Consider the following 18,137-nt stretch of genomic DNA (forward strand, 5'->3'; position numbering starts at 1 on the left):
CATATTTAATATCATTTTTCTTTGAAATTATTCAGAAAACCTTGTATACTAAAAAAATTGTATTCTATAATTTCTAAACATATTTTTGTAAAAAAATCATCCGATTGTCGATTATATTATAATTCAACGAACACCATATATATGTGGCGCGCATCGTGTGCGTGGAAAAAGGTACGCAGATACAAGTCGACGACCAGAAGCGGTACAGTCACGAGAGAAAACCAATCGGAAGCCTAGAACTGTCTGTCTCTCTTACACACTCACACATAGTCATTCATTCTCTACGTATCTCGCTTTATATCTCTCCTTCTCTCCCTCTTTCGTTAATATCAGGAGTAGGGGGGGAAAAGAACCGATCGTTCGATTTGCCAGTACCAACTTCCTATCTTTCATGCTGTTCATCTTTACATTTCGCGTATATTACCGTAATCAAAATAACAAGAAGAGATATAATAAGTGAGATACACGCGTTAACCGACGAAAACACTGCTTCACTGCCACTGTTTCGCGACCGTTCGACGATAAGAGTCGTAGAGAGCGCACCATTATTTTTGTATCTACGTAGCACACGTTGCCCGCGCGCACCACGAAGGGCAAGGGAGAGTCATATATTCGGACTCCGTTTGCTCACGAGTCTCCGATCGACCGTTTACGAACAACACGAATCGACATTGACGCGGCGTCACACCACGCTGCAAATTGTCTCCCTCCCGGCGGCACCGTGCTTTTTTACTTCCGTACACACCTTGCGTACGATTTCGCTACACACACGATCTACCAGATAACGTTCGCGTGATTATTCACGAAAACACTCTTCACGAGGACGTCTAGCACGTAATTCTCGGAATAATTTCGAAGAAGCGAACCGACAGTAATAACACCGGCACGGCGTGTGCGCTATGGTGGCGCACCGTAGTCGCTCCTCGTTGCGAGGCGTCCCGAAGGGACGAGGATCGCATTTTAATGGGGCGCGGCCGTATGAGAAATTTCTTAATTACCTAAATGCACTCCTTAATCATGGGGGATAGGTCTGCTTTGCCTCACCGTGACGCACACAACACTCGATGCTCGGAAACGGGGGAAAGGAAGAAAAACACTACACTCTACGCGACACTGGAAAACTGCACCACCTCAGCGGAACGCGAACGAGTCTGCCTCGTTCTCTCTCACGTCCGGTCTCGCTCTATTCCGTCGATGCGCGGCGCTGTGCGCGCCGCTGCTGCGTGTTCGCCGTGCAACATTAGCGGCGCCTTGTGGCATAAATGAAAACTATTAGTAATAGCGACACGCCATTGGCTAGCCAATAATGTTCGAGCTTTACTGTTAACTTTAGACCAAGCGGTAAATTCGAACGTTCATTCGTATAATATGTTATAATACGAAGTATAATTAAATTAAATTATTATGGGTTATGATAAAAATATATAAATATTAAGGTATTTTGATAGAATATGTAATATATTGGTAAATATATAGATATAGAAGTAATGAAATTAATCTATATCTTAAATTATTATATTTTTTGTGAATATAACAAGAATAATAAACTGAAAACTTATTTAGACCATAATAACAATCGAATGTTTTTTATAAAATAAAACTTTTTTGGAAAATAAAAAAAATAAAATTGATACGTAATGTAACAATTTTATTTTTAGATTAATATGTTAAAATGTAAAGTTTTATATACATAAAAATATTAAAAATATTAAAAATATTAAAAAGGAATATATCTATTGATTTTTTAATCATTAAATAAATTGTTATAAATTGTTGTACGCTATCAAAATAATTGTTTTACAATAAAAATGTATTAAAAACAATATAAAACATTATTTAAATAATATTTTCTATAAATACATGGAAAATTCAATACAGAATTTATTAAACAATCTGTATGCCTACAAAAAATGGTTAAATATAGACTAAATATAGACTCTTATTTAAATATAACGTTTACCTTCTGAAAATGAAAAAAAAAAACAAAATTTGAACGTTCAATCCGTTTCAAGAGCTATTGCATAAAAACGTTAACCATGTTAAATCGAAAACAATGATTGATAACAATCAAATTGCCAAATGTTGTTCCCTGTTTGCGATGCTCTTTCCCCAATAATGAAAAATGAATCACCATATTTCCGTGTCGGTTTAACATAATATAACGCGTTCAAATAAACATGGAAACGTGCAAACACCCGTTTCTATTTGGAATACATTGTCAACACCTGTCGAATGATATTAAAATTGCACCTCCATAGCGTTAATTTCACCGTTTAATTCTATCGACGCGTGTTCTATCGAAAATCAAAATCTACGATAATCGGCACGAATCAACGTCCGTAATAATTGTAAATCGCATCTATGGTAATCGTTGATTGAAAATCGTTTCGTCAATTTGTATTGTATGTAATTGTACCGTGACCTAGGATAAATGACATATTTAACGAACAATCGGATAATGATTTGAAGAATTTTTGAATAATTTGAAAATATTTTTTAATTTTTGTTGCATTAAGAATTATCAAAAATTGATTATTAATTTTTCTTCTATCTTTATTGTTCTTTTATTGAAAAAATTGTTAAAAAAATAAGAAAAATATCAATTAAAATAAAAAGAAAGAAAATTATTATTATTGCATTCATGAATTGATAATAAATTGTTATTTTATTTAAATTTAATTTTAATATTGTTATAATTTTTTATAAATTATTTATTTTATTAGTTCCTGATTCATTTAGCTACTAATCATTTACTATAACAGAAATAAATAATTTATTCGCGGAATTATATTTTCGAAAAATTATTTATATCTATATATTAAAAAAGATTTATTGGAATAATTCGTATAGATAAAGATTTCATGTTAAAAACACAATAATTTAATTATTTTATGTCTTTTCTAATTTTTAAAAAATTCTAAGATAAATGAATGGATCGAAACGATGGATTTATCGATGTTCTACATAGTCTAGCATGGAATGAAAAAATCAAAATTTTAATAGTAAAAAATATTTGTTTTTTTAATCTTTCAAATTTTTCATCCAAAAGATAATTTCCGAAAAATTAACATTTTATGTATCATAAAGTTTTAATTTTTGCTTTTTTTTTTTAATTTTTTAATTCTCATTTTTATTATATTTTTTCTTCTTATCACAAAATTTATTATTATTTTTAAAATTAATATGTAAAATTATATTATATTTACAGTATAAATAAACAAATTGAAAATATTAATGAAATGATAATTCTAAATCTAATTCGAATTTCATTCACCAAAATTATTTTACATTTGCATAGAAAAAAATATAACATATTAAAAGGAAAAATATTGTTCGATAAAAATTTATAAAAAATCAACAAAAATAATAATTTTTAAGTAATTTTCGACATTTTAAAAAATTTGTTGATTCGAATATGAACAATTTACACATTACTAGACAAAAATTCTTATTCGTCATTTAAAACGAACAAAATAAAATTTTATTTTATTCCTATTATAAACATCTGTATTCTCTTTCTCGTTCATCGAAAGCGTTGCACGTAGTCGAATCGAAATTGATAATGAAATGTGAGAACACGTGGTCGTTCAAGAAGACGAATGGTCGAAGATGAATGAGAAATCTTGACCTCGTACGTCCGAACCAAACCGTGACGTCGTATTTCATGGCTTCTTGTTTTTTGTTTTGCCTTGTCAGCGAGATGGAAGTTTATAGTGGGTTTGTGGTTAACTATTTTTCGAGTTAATTGCTCGATCAATTTTAGTCTTCGAGATTGTGAATGTATTATTTCGTGACTGTTAAATGACAGTAATTGGAAATTAATAAATTATATTTATTATATTTTTTTATCAGATTTCGATTATTTTAATTATTAATTAAATAATAATAAAGTAGAATTATTTGAATCAATTGGAGAACAAATTTGTTTGAAAAACGATTTAAAATTAAATAATTTTTAAATATAGATATTTATTATGTAAAATTATATATATTTAATAATAAAAAGGCAATTGTAATTAATCGTTTTTAATATATATATTCTAGAATATAAAGATTGTGAGATAATTAAATACTAAATAACTTGAATGTATGCAATAAATATTATATACATTTATAATAAATAAATAATAAATTAATAATAATAATTTTAATAAATAAAGAGTATATATAAAATTATAAATAATTTAAATATATATTCTCAGATAATTAATGTTCTACTTTTTAAATTTTTTAATATATAAAAACAAAAATGATAATTCTATGATTTAATAAAAAATATAATAGAAATATAATAGAAAAATTAATAAAAAATATAATAGAAAAATTTATAATTAATATCTTTTAATTACGTATTTCAATTATTTTTCATAAATAATTCTTTTAAAAAAAGTTCTTTTAAAAAAAAATTTTCATTCGTTCAATAAAAGTTTGATTGTTCCTTTCATAATTTTTTTAATTCTTATATTTTCTATAATTTATAATTAATCATAGAATAACCTGACATATTATATTTATATTCTATAACAGATAGTAATATTATACATATATTTGGGTATTACACAGAACAATTAGAGGAATGTTATATTTGTTATTATATTGGATTTCGTACTGAGTGATATATATATTATGTCTTATTATTATATATTACAGCGTCAATCATCATCACGTAAATCAATCAATTAAAGAATATTTACAATTTTAACTATGAAAAAATAATTAAATTTATTCACAAAATTTCCGATTATCATATTTACACCAAATATATTTTATATTTAAATATATATATAACAATCATATCGAAGAATTCATAATGATTAATAAGAAATTTATAAATAAAATACATTTCACGAATCGTCATTTGAATATTGAAACTAACACATTCAACGCGCCATATAACACGAATAACGTAAATAACATGTTTAAATAACATTTTCGTGTCAAGTTTTTGCTTCATATATTTTCCTAATAAAACAATAACAAAACATTTTCGTGAAAAGCATGAATGAAGAATCTTGTCGAAACTAAATATATCTTCAGCGCATTATACTCGTAAAAACTCGTATTATATGCGAGTTTGAACGAATCGTGTAAACGTGATAGGCAAATCCGATGATATCGGCAAAATCGGTCAAAGGATCAATCGCGATTTCCGTCGAATCGATATTAATCTTTCTCATACGTTCCCCACGAGTAAGCACAATGTCGATGTGAAATCGACTCGTGGGTGGAATAATTCCTTGCCCCTAATTCACGATGGCCGTGTATCGCGTACATGTATCAGTAGGCCGCGTATTTTCGCGTTTCACGGATTAAGAGGGCGGGCGTCCTCTTTGGTTATAATAAAACGACGAGAGAATGGCCGTTTGTACGTCAAGCTTTACGGGATATAATGGGAAGGGCCAGTGGCGACAAATCGATAAACCGTCGAACAATAAAGCGCGGAGAGCGGTTTATCCTTGTTCCAAAGAACCCAATCGTTCTTCCGGTAAACACTTTTCCACGATTTGCCGAGTAAATTTTCTTCTCCTTCCGGTGGACGGTGTGCACGTTCGTTCGTTTCACGGGAGTCGACCGACCGACCGCCCCCTTCCCTCCCCCTTGATCGTTGGGGCAAATTGTCGGTGAACGGGTAAAATAATAAGTCCGATTGCGGAATCGAGGCTTGGTGAAATGATGTTATTCTTGTCACTGGAAGAGGAAGTTTGTGTAGGATGGGGATTTCTAGTGTTTTTATTGTAGGTGGGTTTAGAGGGATAAATGGAATTTGTCCGTTTTGATATCTTGTTGAAATGAAATACGATATGAAATGTGGCGGTAGAAGATTGTTAATTTGTATATAAAAGATTCAAGGATATTTATAATTTTGTTTTTGTATAAAGAAGTTGAAATTTTAATTGATTTAAAAGCAAGCAAGCATTTTTATTTCTTTATTTAAATTTAAAACAGGATCAATTAATATATAAATAGAATTTTGTTAGGAGAAGGTTTAAATATTATATTATATTCGATAAAAATTATTTTTATTATTATTATGTTGTTATATATATTTATTGTATTTATTACTATTTTAATCTTTTTTTAATCATTAAATTTAAAATTTTTTTAAAAACTAATAATAATAGATCGAATCTGCTTTTCTGTTTTATTCAGAACGAAAATTTCTAGGAGACAGTGATGCAATAATATCGCATCGTGGTAGAAAATTATTGACTTATTTCTCGATTTCACTTGCTTTATTGGATTGCAGGAAGCGAGAGAGAAAAATACGTTATATGAATGAAATAGAAAAATTGTTCGTATTTATGATATATATCTTAAATTTCTAAAGACAGTTTCTAAAATAACCAAATACTATAAATAATCGATAAAAAAAAACAATTTTATAAATTTTATAAAATTGCAATAAAATTGAAAGATCATTTACTGTTTTTTATAATGCAGATCCAAATTTATCTCTTGTATTTAGCAGAAAACAATTTAAATTTCTATTAATAAACAATAAGTCAATAAATTATTTCATTATTTATTATCATAATATAGTAAATATTTCAATAATTAATTTTTCTCACATTAAATCAATAATCATTAAAATAATAATTTTACGAGCAATTCTCTTTTAATTTCACGAATAAATGCTTGGCCAAATCCAAATATAATGGAAGAATCATTTCAATCGTACAAAACTTCTATAAATTCCCATCCCATCAACGCTTATTTTTCACAAAATCACATATCTAAATCCAAATACAATAAAAAGAATTATTTCAATCGTATTAAAACTTCTATAAATTACTAAAAAAACATTATAATTAAATAAAATGAACATTTCGTGTACTGTCAACCTGCTTCTTCGATAGAGATCGTCCCATATATCCCGCCAAGATAGGTACTTAAGCGTATGGCTCGTAATTCCCAACGTATGGCGCTATTTCACCAACCAACTGTTCGCCATAAACGTTCGCGGTTAAGCGATTCGAGGCAAAACGCGCGCGACAAATTCGCGATTAATTAAACATTACTTTGCGCTTTGTTCCAGAACATGTTTTCGTGTACCGTATGCCATTTTGTTCCAATCGTGACTCTGTGAGAGAATGGTTGTTTGTGGAACATCCTTAAATGTAGCCACTAGAACTTCCCTTACGTAGCCCCCTTGAAAGGCCATTATGACGACAATGGGTTGCCATGGGTAATAACGCGACCAGGAATTTAATTATCATTTTAGGCGGTGCGGAAAGCAATTATCGGAAATTCAGTTTGCAATGGCCAATGGAACCACGCTCGAGAACCAACCACCACCGACCAACCCTTCCCCTCCCACTTTCCCCCTGCTACGACTGCAAAAGAGCGAGCTCATTAGGAAGTACTTTTCTCCGCGACGATGAATATACTGCCATTTTATGCGGCAGTCCACGACTCGAGCCTGTTCGAGCTGAACGAATGCGTAGACGTATGGCGGTTAAATAAATGTTCTGTGGAGGGGGAAGGTGGTTGTCGGTAATGTTTCCAAGCTTGTCAAACGCGTTCCGTTCAAGGAGGAGGAATGTACACTGCGTTGAATGTTGTCTTGCAATATTAGAAGACTGGGGATAGTGTAATATTTTTTTAAGAATTCAATTATTATTGTTATATCGAATCGAAGAAAATAAATTGAAAATATTGAACAAAGAATTTTTCATTCGAGGCTTCGTTTTCGAAGAAAATGAATTTTAAAAGTTTTTCGAGGATGCACTTGAATAACTAAATAACATAATGAAATGTATAAAAAGATCTAAAGGAGGCTTTAGAAAAATTTTCTTTAAATAATATTCGGATTAAAAATTTTTAAATTAGGTAGAGTAAATGGCAAATATAATATTAAAAATTTTAATCTTATTAAAAGACAAAAATATTTAATTAAAAACGATTTTTTTAAACAATTCTTTATTCAGTTTAAATATAGTTCAAATCCTCCTATAATAAATTAATTTGTTTCGTGTTATATCGAAATCGTGTCAAGAGAAACTTAAAACAAATGTAAAAATTAGAGGAATGTGTCAGAAATGTCAACAAAAACAATATGATGGAAATATTCGTGGTCTATGAGGCTCTTCTAACAAAGTTTATTAAATCGTGTTATGAAAATTCTGTTACAAGAATATCGTGTTATAGGAGAAATTTTTACACGGTATTTTATCAAAACCTATATTTTTAGTTAAGTATTGTGTTATAACAGGGTTGACGAAGTGATGGAGATATAATTGCGTTTGTTTCGGTTGTAAATGTTGATTAAATCAATGTAATAGTTAACAAGTATCTTTAATAATGTTTTTGCGATTACATCTCCAATAAAAGACAAATTTCTCTTAATGCGAAACGATAAGGAAGCTACTAAGAATTTTATGATTATTATTATCAAGAGTTCGAGCATGTTAATAAAAACTTAAGAGCCAATTACTTGAAAATAATTGGCAATAAAAAAGAAAAACGTCCATTCGGCAATAATGAACATTTCTTTATTTATCTTATTAAATAAGAACTCGTTAAAAGATACTTCAACGAATGCAGTATATGAATATTTTAAACTTATATGCAAGATGTGATTTAATGATATGTTAATGTTCATCGAGGAACAACTTTTACGAAGTTACGAAGAATAATAATTTATCTGAATATTATTAAATTATTAAAACTAATTTATTCGTATTTATTATTAATATGTTACAAATTAATTGAAAGATATTTGTATCATTATAAATAATAATAATTTAAATAAATAATAATATTTATTTTACTTTTAATAATAATAAAGATCGTATTTGCTTTAATTCTAGTAATAATAAAAATTAATAATTTTATTTAATATTGTTTCTAAAAATATTGATAGATAATTAATTTTATACGACAATTTTCGATACAAATATTTTAATAATAAATAATATTTCCAATATACATTTCCATATAAAAATTTAAAAAAAAATTAATGATATAAAGATATTTATTAACTACATTAATAATTTTTTGCTATAATATAATTTCTTTAATTACATATTTCGTAACATTTGATCGTATGATTCTATTAAAATTTTAAATAATTATTAAGATTGGTAAGTAGATATCATTCGACCCAAATATCTAATTAATAATCAATTTGTGATATAAAATATTTATAATATGTATATTTATCTTTGTATTTGTGTAAAAGAAATTCTTATCTTTCTTCATAATTAAATAATATTCTAAAAGCACATATTTTTTATATTTCTTTAGATTTAATCTGCATTATACATTCAATAATACTATCTAAAAACATTGTATACCATTTAACAAATGTTATTTTTCGCAATATTATTTTTATATTTATCTTAAGCGAATCAAAAGTGTCAATATTCAAAAAAAAAAAAAAAAAAATGCAGAAATTTATAATAATAATCCTTCAATCTTAACACAATGTAACAACGGAATTTATCGACTGTCAAAAACATTAGAAACGTGTCGAACTATCCGATACATTTAAAATGGCGGAAGGCTCGAAGAATATCTTCTCTCCCTTGCTCGTTCTACATTCGGAAAAATTGTGAACAGTGTATATCGGTATCGAACGACACACGTCGGTTCGTCGATATCGAAGCACGGGTTTGTCGCAACGTGGCCGAGGATCGAGAAAACGTATAACATTTTCTGAATGGTTTCAAAACCGGGATATCTATCCCCCACGACACAATTCCCGGGATGTTCTCCATCGTGCGCGTTGCTCGTCAACCAAGCCATCAGAAATCTATGTATTGTACCTCTCCTATCGTTTCTTATATTTTTCAATAGTGTGACGAACGATCAAGAAGAAGCTAAAACGTCTTTTTCTGTTTATTTCTTGAAAAGACGTCCTCTCATTGTTCGATACGTCGCTTCCGATGCGATCTTTTACGGTTCTGTTTTGATTTATCATTGGACCATGTTAATATGAACTATTTATGGAATTTTCTATGGAGGGTAAAAGAATTACGATATATAAAGAAGCAGAAAAATATCGTTTCGTAATTTAAAATTATAGATTAATTGACAAGGGATAGAAGGAAATTATTTGCAGAAAGATACTATTATCCAATTTTGATGATTTTTTAAGTCACTTCTCAAGTAGAATGATATAATTTTTTAATAAATAATGTAGTATATAATATAATATAATATTATGTGTGTATATATATATATATAATATATATATAATATAATATTATATAATATATAATAAATAATGTAGTTTTGACAATTAATATTAAAAAATCATCGAAGATTGGTAATAGTTTTTGTGAATAATTATCTATAAAGATGATCTTACGTGGAAAAGTTTTTCAAAGAACACTTTACACCATCTCTTTGTCTTTAGAAATGATAAGTAAATCTAATCTAATCTAATTTCCAAATGTAATAAATTATTTTTTGTAGTAATAATTCGGTTTATCAATTAATTATTGGATTGCAGTAATATAAAATTTTATGCTTTATTTTATGAATAATAAAAACTTATTAATTAATTTTCTATATAAAGAAGAAATATAAAAATTTTTAATTTTTAATTTTATAATTTCAAAATAATTACAATGAATATTAGAATTATTTTTCTTTTTTTAAAAAAAAATTTTATGTATTATTTTATGAATAATAAAAACTTATTAATTTTCCATATACAAGAGAAATATGAAGATTTTTAATTTTTAATTTTATAATTTCAAAATAATTATAATGAACATTAGAATTATTTTTCTTTTTTTAGAAGAAAAAAATAATATAATTAAGCAATTTCATTGTATAAGAAATATAAAACGAGAATCGAATAATTTTCAGCTCGTGCGTAATATGCAGGTATAGCTGCATAATTCGTTTAATTCGTTATTTATTAATAATTTAATAATATTTTATCGTAAGTATCAAAAACAGGGTGAAACTGAAACGGAAAAGCAATTTCAAACGGAAAATTACATATAAATTCATGTATAAAATTTCGTTCTCTTGCATTACGTTATGAAATTGGTGTATCAATAACAAATATTTTATCTAGATATTTAAAATTAGTTTCTACGAAGCACAAGGTAGATTAATGTATTGTATTAAAATAACAATTTATAAAATGAGAATTATACGCAAGCGTACTATAATTGTGTGAATAATTGAAAAAAAAAGACTATACAAGAAAAGTTAAAAATATTAACAACAATTGTTTAAATAATATTTCAATAAATGAAACAAATCATTATTTGACACTAAACTACCAATTTATAATATTCAAATATATATAAGTATATATTCTTATTTTGTACATTAATAACAAAAAGATCTAAATCTAATCGAAAATATATTGAAATTTTTTTTTTAATTATTTATTATCTCTATAATTTTTTAAATTATTATTATAGTCTTTTTAATAATCTTGTGAATTTTATTCATAAAAATAAAAATTAATACGAATAAATATAAGAAAAAAAAATAAATATAAAATGAATAACACAAATAAATGAACATATTATAGATATAGTAAAAGTAAATTAATCTTAAATCTAATGAAAACATATATCGTGAATAATTTAATTTCATTCAATTGAACATTAAAGCCTAATTTACACGATGTGAGATCATGTAGAAAAAAATAAAGTTACATAAAAACAAGGTCATAAACGTTTTATAGTAATTAAAAATTAGAGAAAAGAATTTTTATTTTCTGGCCATTGTGTATAATTGTGTACAATTATGTTTCTGAATAAAAATCTGAATAAAAATCAATATTAATTTCCCTATTTTGTAATTGCAAAAACGAAAAAAGAATCTGTAATTTTAATTATTTGGTCTAGAATGTATTAAATACATATAATTTCTAATATCGATATTAATATCGATTTTAAAAGCGATATCATAATAATGGTTTAAAAGAAATTTTTGCAAAAATGTATTTCTCTCTCTCAAGGGTTAAAGTTGAATTCAAAGCCTGATTTTCGTACATCTATTTTAAACCTGGGCTAACTTTGACCGCACAGTGGTATGTTGAAAGAATGCTAAATCCGGGGGTTTAAACCTGATTCGAGACTTGGCAGTGCGTATAAAGTTGTTGTCTATTTTATTCTTTATCATTCGTGTTCTGTGTTACAAAATGAGTAAAATATTTTATTTTAATTATTTCAACAGATATATAATTTATGTATAGATATAGTATTATTATTCAAACATGATAAATATCTTTAAAGATCTTCAATTTTAATTATAATTTTTAAAATTATTTAACATATATCTAATGCTCTAATTTCATTAAAAATATATTAAAAAGAAAATGATAAAATAATATAAATATAATATAATATAATAATATAATATATATATAGTAAAATTACATCATGCCATTAGTTATTATTTTTCTCCTTTTTTTTCCAATTTTTGTGGCATGATGATATTATTTTCTGCAAAATATACATTTTAATGATATAACACATAATTTACAGCGTATAATTTAATCTCTTGATCAATTTATTTAGAAATAATAATAATAAGAAATTTTCCATGAATTTAATTTTTTGTTACATATGTTAGTATACCATATTCAAGTAAAAAAAAACTTTATATAAAAATTAATTTATTTCTATAAAATGAGTAGCATATTAAAATTATTTCATGATTTGAAAAAAAGAAAAAATAAATTAATTCCAGAAATAATAATAAGCAATTTACTAATAGATTTGAAGTGGTATTTTTTAAAGCATTTAAATGAATGCAATGGCACTTGGCATCATTTGAATTGCTAAGCAATCTCGCTCGTAATTTTATACTTATAGCATCTATGCTATTTTTTAGTAGTTCAAAAAAGAAATAAATTTAAGAAAGAAGAAATAAATTTAAATTTAAATCTAAATTTGTTAAATTTAAATAAATGTAAGTTTAAATTTAAATTTGTTAAATATTGCCCCAATTCATTTGATGAATTAAACTCATCATCACACATATAGCTCTAAAATACATCAGAAATCTGACTCGACAAATGTATCCAAAGATACATGGATGTTAATTTGATGTGAATATATATACAGACTATTTTGTTTAAATGGATATGCTCGAATATTAGTTATCAAAAAAATTATTTTTAACAAAATATAAATTATTTTTTTTGCAGATCAAAAGTAAGAAAGATTTTAAGATCAACTTTATTTTTTAAAATAAAACTATAGTATATTTTTAAATGCATTAATTTATTTGAGACTTTATCCTATGTAAAAAAAATATTAATTTATTTATAATATATTTATAATTTAATATATAACTTTCGCGTAATAAACACGTACGTAAACCAAACATATGCATTTCTTTTATTAATCATCGTTTCTAGTTAAATAAAACATGATGGAATATAGTAGAAGCGATATAAACGATAATAGATGAAACAAGTATTTAAGTATATTTTTCCTTTTTCTATTTTCTACTTTTTTCCTGATCTTTTTTTATAAATTTTTCAATTCTAAAATAATTTTTGTTGAAACTTTGTTGAAATTCCTCCGAGATATTTAGTTAAACGAAACATTCGTTTAGTTAATAACTCGTTAACAAAACCTCAAAAAACGAACAATTTTGAAGAAAAAAGTTGTTTTGAATCATCTTAAGAATCTTCAGTTAAATCATACTACCTGACTGTGTCGATCGAAGCCAACACCTCAATCTCCATCATCACATCGGTTGAGTACTCAATTTCTCTCTCGCTAGCCTGAAAAAAAGAATCTTAAAACAAAGGGTTAACAACCCTCCTTCCTATCCCAAGCTATTCTCCCAAACCTATCCCAATAGCCAGCAGAATCGAGACTCGAGGTTTCGGTACTGAATTCCGAAGTCAGCCTTTCCCTCACTAAGCATAATTCCAAAGCCTGCCTATCGAGCTGACCCACGTCGAAAGTCGGAAGGAAGAGAGACAACGGCCAACGTCACGCAACTTGACCGCGAGAAGAGGGAGAAAAGGGGTTGAGATGCTAGAAACGAGAGCTCAACCTCGTCACCACCTCTCCTCGTTTCCTTTCTCGAATGCAGACGTCTCCTTTTCTTTCTCTCTCTTTTTTTCATTTACGACACAGTGTTTCTTCTAATAGACGAAAATTAAAAATTTAAGAAAAGTCTAAGAACAAAAAATTCTTGCATTGCAATGTGTTAATGAATAAAATTGAGATTAAAATTTGAATACTAATTTTGAATTACATAAAATTACGTAATATAAAAATGTGTCATTTGTATAGATTTGTTTGTTTAAAAATGACTTTTATAAATTGAATTAAGTAATATGATATCTTTATTGTTATTATATTAAATATTCATTAATTTTTTTCTTAATCATTTTAATCATTTTTTTTGTTATTTTTTAATGTTATTATTTATGTTTTATTTATTATATATTTTCTGTTATTAAAATATAAAAAAATAAATCATAAGAATTTTTTACGAGTTACAAGTTAAATAATAATTAATATTATTAGTACATTCTATAAATATTCATTGATTGTAATATTATAAATTATAGAAATTTATTTATAGAATTTTTAACTAATCAATAATTTTTTTATAAGAAACATTGACTAATAATTAAAAAATTTTAATAATAAATTAATTTAAGATATTCTATCTCATTTCCACAATGTATATATTTGTTTACATTGCTTATAATAAAGTAAAATACTGTATATAAAGTAAATATTCTAATAAATATATTTAAAAATAATTTAAATTATATTTCTTACACTTTTTTTGATTATTAACTTTTGAATAATTTTGATCAACAGACGATCATTCGAAGCCATCCCTTCTCGTTACACAAGCAGAATGTCGGAGATGAAGAGAAATTCGCTGAAGGACCGTTAGACGGAAATGAGGCGGCGTCTGCGGCCACGACGAGATTTCGAATTGGATAGGGGTCGAGTTGGAAATACTATAGATACGAGAAAAAAATTGTGATGGTGTTTATTGAATGGTCGATAACGGATAAAAGTAAGGATTATTAGCACTGCAAAATGCTTAGAGAGATAATATTGAGAAAATTGATAATTTTTAACAAACTATCAATGTGATAGAGGAATTGTATTTTCTAATTCCTAAAATAGAGGTTATGTTGAGAGATGTTTTGAAGATTCTTTTAATAAGCTGGCACAATTAATGTATGTGAGTGAATGATTGTATATAAATATTGTAATATTGTTTTTATTTCAAAGTTAATTTAAATATATGTTATAAATATAATTTGTTGTGAGTAGATATCAATAATAAGTTAATAATTGGATACATAGAATTTATTAAACTAAAATATTTACAGATATTATGAATGGATATCAGTAAGTACTTACTTAAATTATTCTTTTTAAATTAATTGTATTATGATCTTTTTAAATGATAAATGAAATAGAATGTTTGAGGGTTCTTTTAATGAACTAGGAGAATTAATATATGAGCAAATGATTGATTCTATAGAAATCAATTAGGCATTGTGATATTGTTTTTGCTTAGAAATAATATTGGAAATAAATATCAGCAAAAAATTGAATATTTTGGACTTCTGAAATAACAGGTATTGTAAATGAATATTAGTAAATATTGTTCAATATTTTTAATTTTTTAGATACTTATTAGCATATTCTTAACTTTTAGATTAATTCTTTATATTACAATATTTTCAATAAATGATGAGATCTTTTAATAAGAATTCTTTTAATAACTTGGAAAAATTTGTATATATTAAGAATGAAATATTGAATAGAATTGCATAATTTACATAATTTACATAATTTGAGAGTTATGGAAGAATTTCAATAATTTCAATTATAATTTGAATTTTTGAAATAAGTATTTATTGATATATTTCTATTAATATTAAATTAATCTTTTATGTTATGATTTCTATAATAAGTTTTTTAAATGTTAATTAATATTATACTATGTCAGATAATATGGTATTAAAATATTATATATATATATAAATCTCACTTTCATAAATAAAAACTTAAATTAAAATTAAAATTAAATTTTATTGCATTTCTTCATGGACTATGGTCCTTGCTAAAAATTTAATTAAATATTATAAGATAAAAAATTAATTATGTAATTATGTGATATTTTATTTAATTTAAATTCAACTGTTTAAATTGTATTTATTACTAATTTAAATATATGTTTATTTAATCATTACTTTTGAAATATTATTAATTTATATTATTATTTATAATAATATAAATTATAATAATAATATAATAATATAATATTATAATTATAATTTGTCATAAAAATATCTGGATATTCTATATATTTTATGAAAAATTATATATTGCTAAAAAATAATTTAATATCAATTTTTGACATGGATTAGTTCATTCTATAATAAATATATTCAAATTGTTTCATATAAAATACTTGATAAAAAATCATATTATAATATGAAATATTAAAATAAAAAAAAATCCAGGATATATTCAAAAATAGATTCAAATATATATTTAAAATATTCAAAATTATATTGACACGAAATATTTTACTTTGAAAAAATTAAAAAAAATTATTGGAGATTTTTTCAATAAATAAATAATAACAGTAATAATAATAATATAAAAATGATAACATATTTAATATGTTATTTTTTTAATTTTCTATTTTATGTTCATTGTTAGTATAGGAAATCCTATTTTTAATATTTTTTATCTGAAAAATTTATCGGGTTTAAATAGTCCAGATTTACGGTTCATGATAATAAAAATGGAGTATTTTAAGAAACTTAAATATCTTCAATTTGTAAAAACTCAAAGCATGAGGTCTGAAAGACAATTGAAAAAACACATAACAAAATACAACGAAGAGGATTTAGCACAAAAAGCATCATCTTACCGACTTCCTGATACCAACTTCATTCTTCACTCTAAATTACCATCCAACAAAAACTCTCACTTTACAATCCATTCCAAAAAACAGAAAAAAGATAATCAGACCAAGTTCATGATGCTCAATAACAAAAACTACCACTATCGCAATTCCTTACATAAAACTACCACTAACGTTCTCGAACAGAGAATCCAGCAGCTTTAATTTCTCCTTCATTTACCGGAAATACTCGTTTCAAAGTGTGTAAAAGGATAAAAACGATGGCCACTGTTTTGTTTTAATTCGTTTGACTAATTGTGATCAGAGGACACATAGACAGAAGAAAGGAAAAGAGAATAGACAGAGAGCATAGAAAAACTTGGTGTGGCCCGGGGCCTGCAAACTCTTTCATCTAGAAGCCATTGTTCTCCACGCTCCTTTGCCTTTTTTCCCAGCTCCGTATTCCTTCTTTTTTCCTCGTCTTCTCCACGGTTTTAAGGCTTCCACCATCCTCAGTTCGTCGGCACCTTGACCGGCAACTATGTACTCACTTGTTTAATCAGGCCTCGTTAGAAACAGCCCTAAGGCTATGTCGTCCACGTTTCTGTATCCCTTCAAGCAGATGCTTCTAATGAAATTCTAACGAGTATGGATATTTTTGGTTAAGTGGATTATAATTTCAATATTGTTTGAATTTTCATGGAAAATAAGAAAATAAGTATGTAGATCAATCTAAGATGACAAAATGGAATTTTTTGTTCACTGAGAATTTATAATTTTATCTTTTTTTTTTTAAATAATGTTATTTTGTATCTAGTTTAATAGTTTTTTAATATTTATACCAATTATGGATTATTGTTTTACATTGATAAGGAGCTCTAAAATTTTCTATGGCAATAATTATAATTAAATTTAATCATAAAAGTTTCTCAAAAACAATTTTATCATTACTTTAGTTTGACCTACAAATTTTGAATCAAATTTAATATTATTATATAACTTATACTAACATCACATGACTATTAACTAACCAGTACCTTAATATTTATTTATGTATCTATTTGTTAAATAAATTTCTTAAATAATTTATTACTTCTATTTTTCACATAAATATATATTTTTTTATACAAATATTCAAATTATTATATTTTTCCACAAATATGATAAAAACATTTTATAAAAATCATTTATTATTGTTTCTCTTATATAGATTATATAACTTTCGAACTTAATATTTTGCAATATTAAAATCAGTTTTTATTATTATTTTTTTTAGCAAAAAAAGGATGTAATTAATCAGATTTTGT

The 18,137-nt window shown here is 25.8% G+C and overlaps 1 protein-coding gene across 4 annotated transcripts in view; it reads right to left on the minus strand.

Moving 5' to 3' along the window:
• The window catches only part of LOC122715602 (poly(rC)-binding protein 3), a 242,109-nt gene that overhangs the window by 122,217 nt on the left and 101,755 nt on the right, over window positions 1-18,137 (minus strand). Inside the window, exon 1 of one of the 4 annotated variants that reach the window (XM_043937902.1) lies at window positions 999-1,267. The exons of 1 other annotated variant lie outside the window; for it this stretch is intronic. The gene's annotated coding sequence lies outside the window, so the exon portion shown is untranslated. Of the gene's footprint in view, window positions 1-998; window positions 1,269-18,137 lie in introns of those variants that run through there. 2 more of the 4 variants (XM_043937899.1, XM_043937901.1) reach the window with 2 other exon arrangements.

This window comes from Apis laboriosa, unplaced genomic scaffold (genome assembly GCF_014066325.1).
Source record: "Apis laboriosa isolate Shangri-la unplaced genomic scaffold, ASM1406632v1 scaffold39_cov144, whole genome shotgun sequence".
NCBI lineage: Eukaryota > Metazoa > Arthropoda > Insecta > Hymenoptera > Apidae > Apis > Apis laboriosa.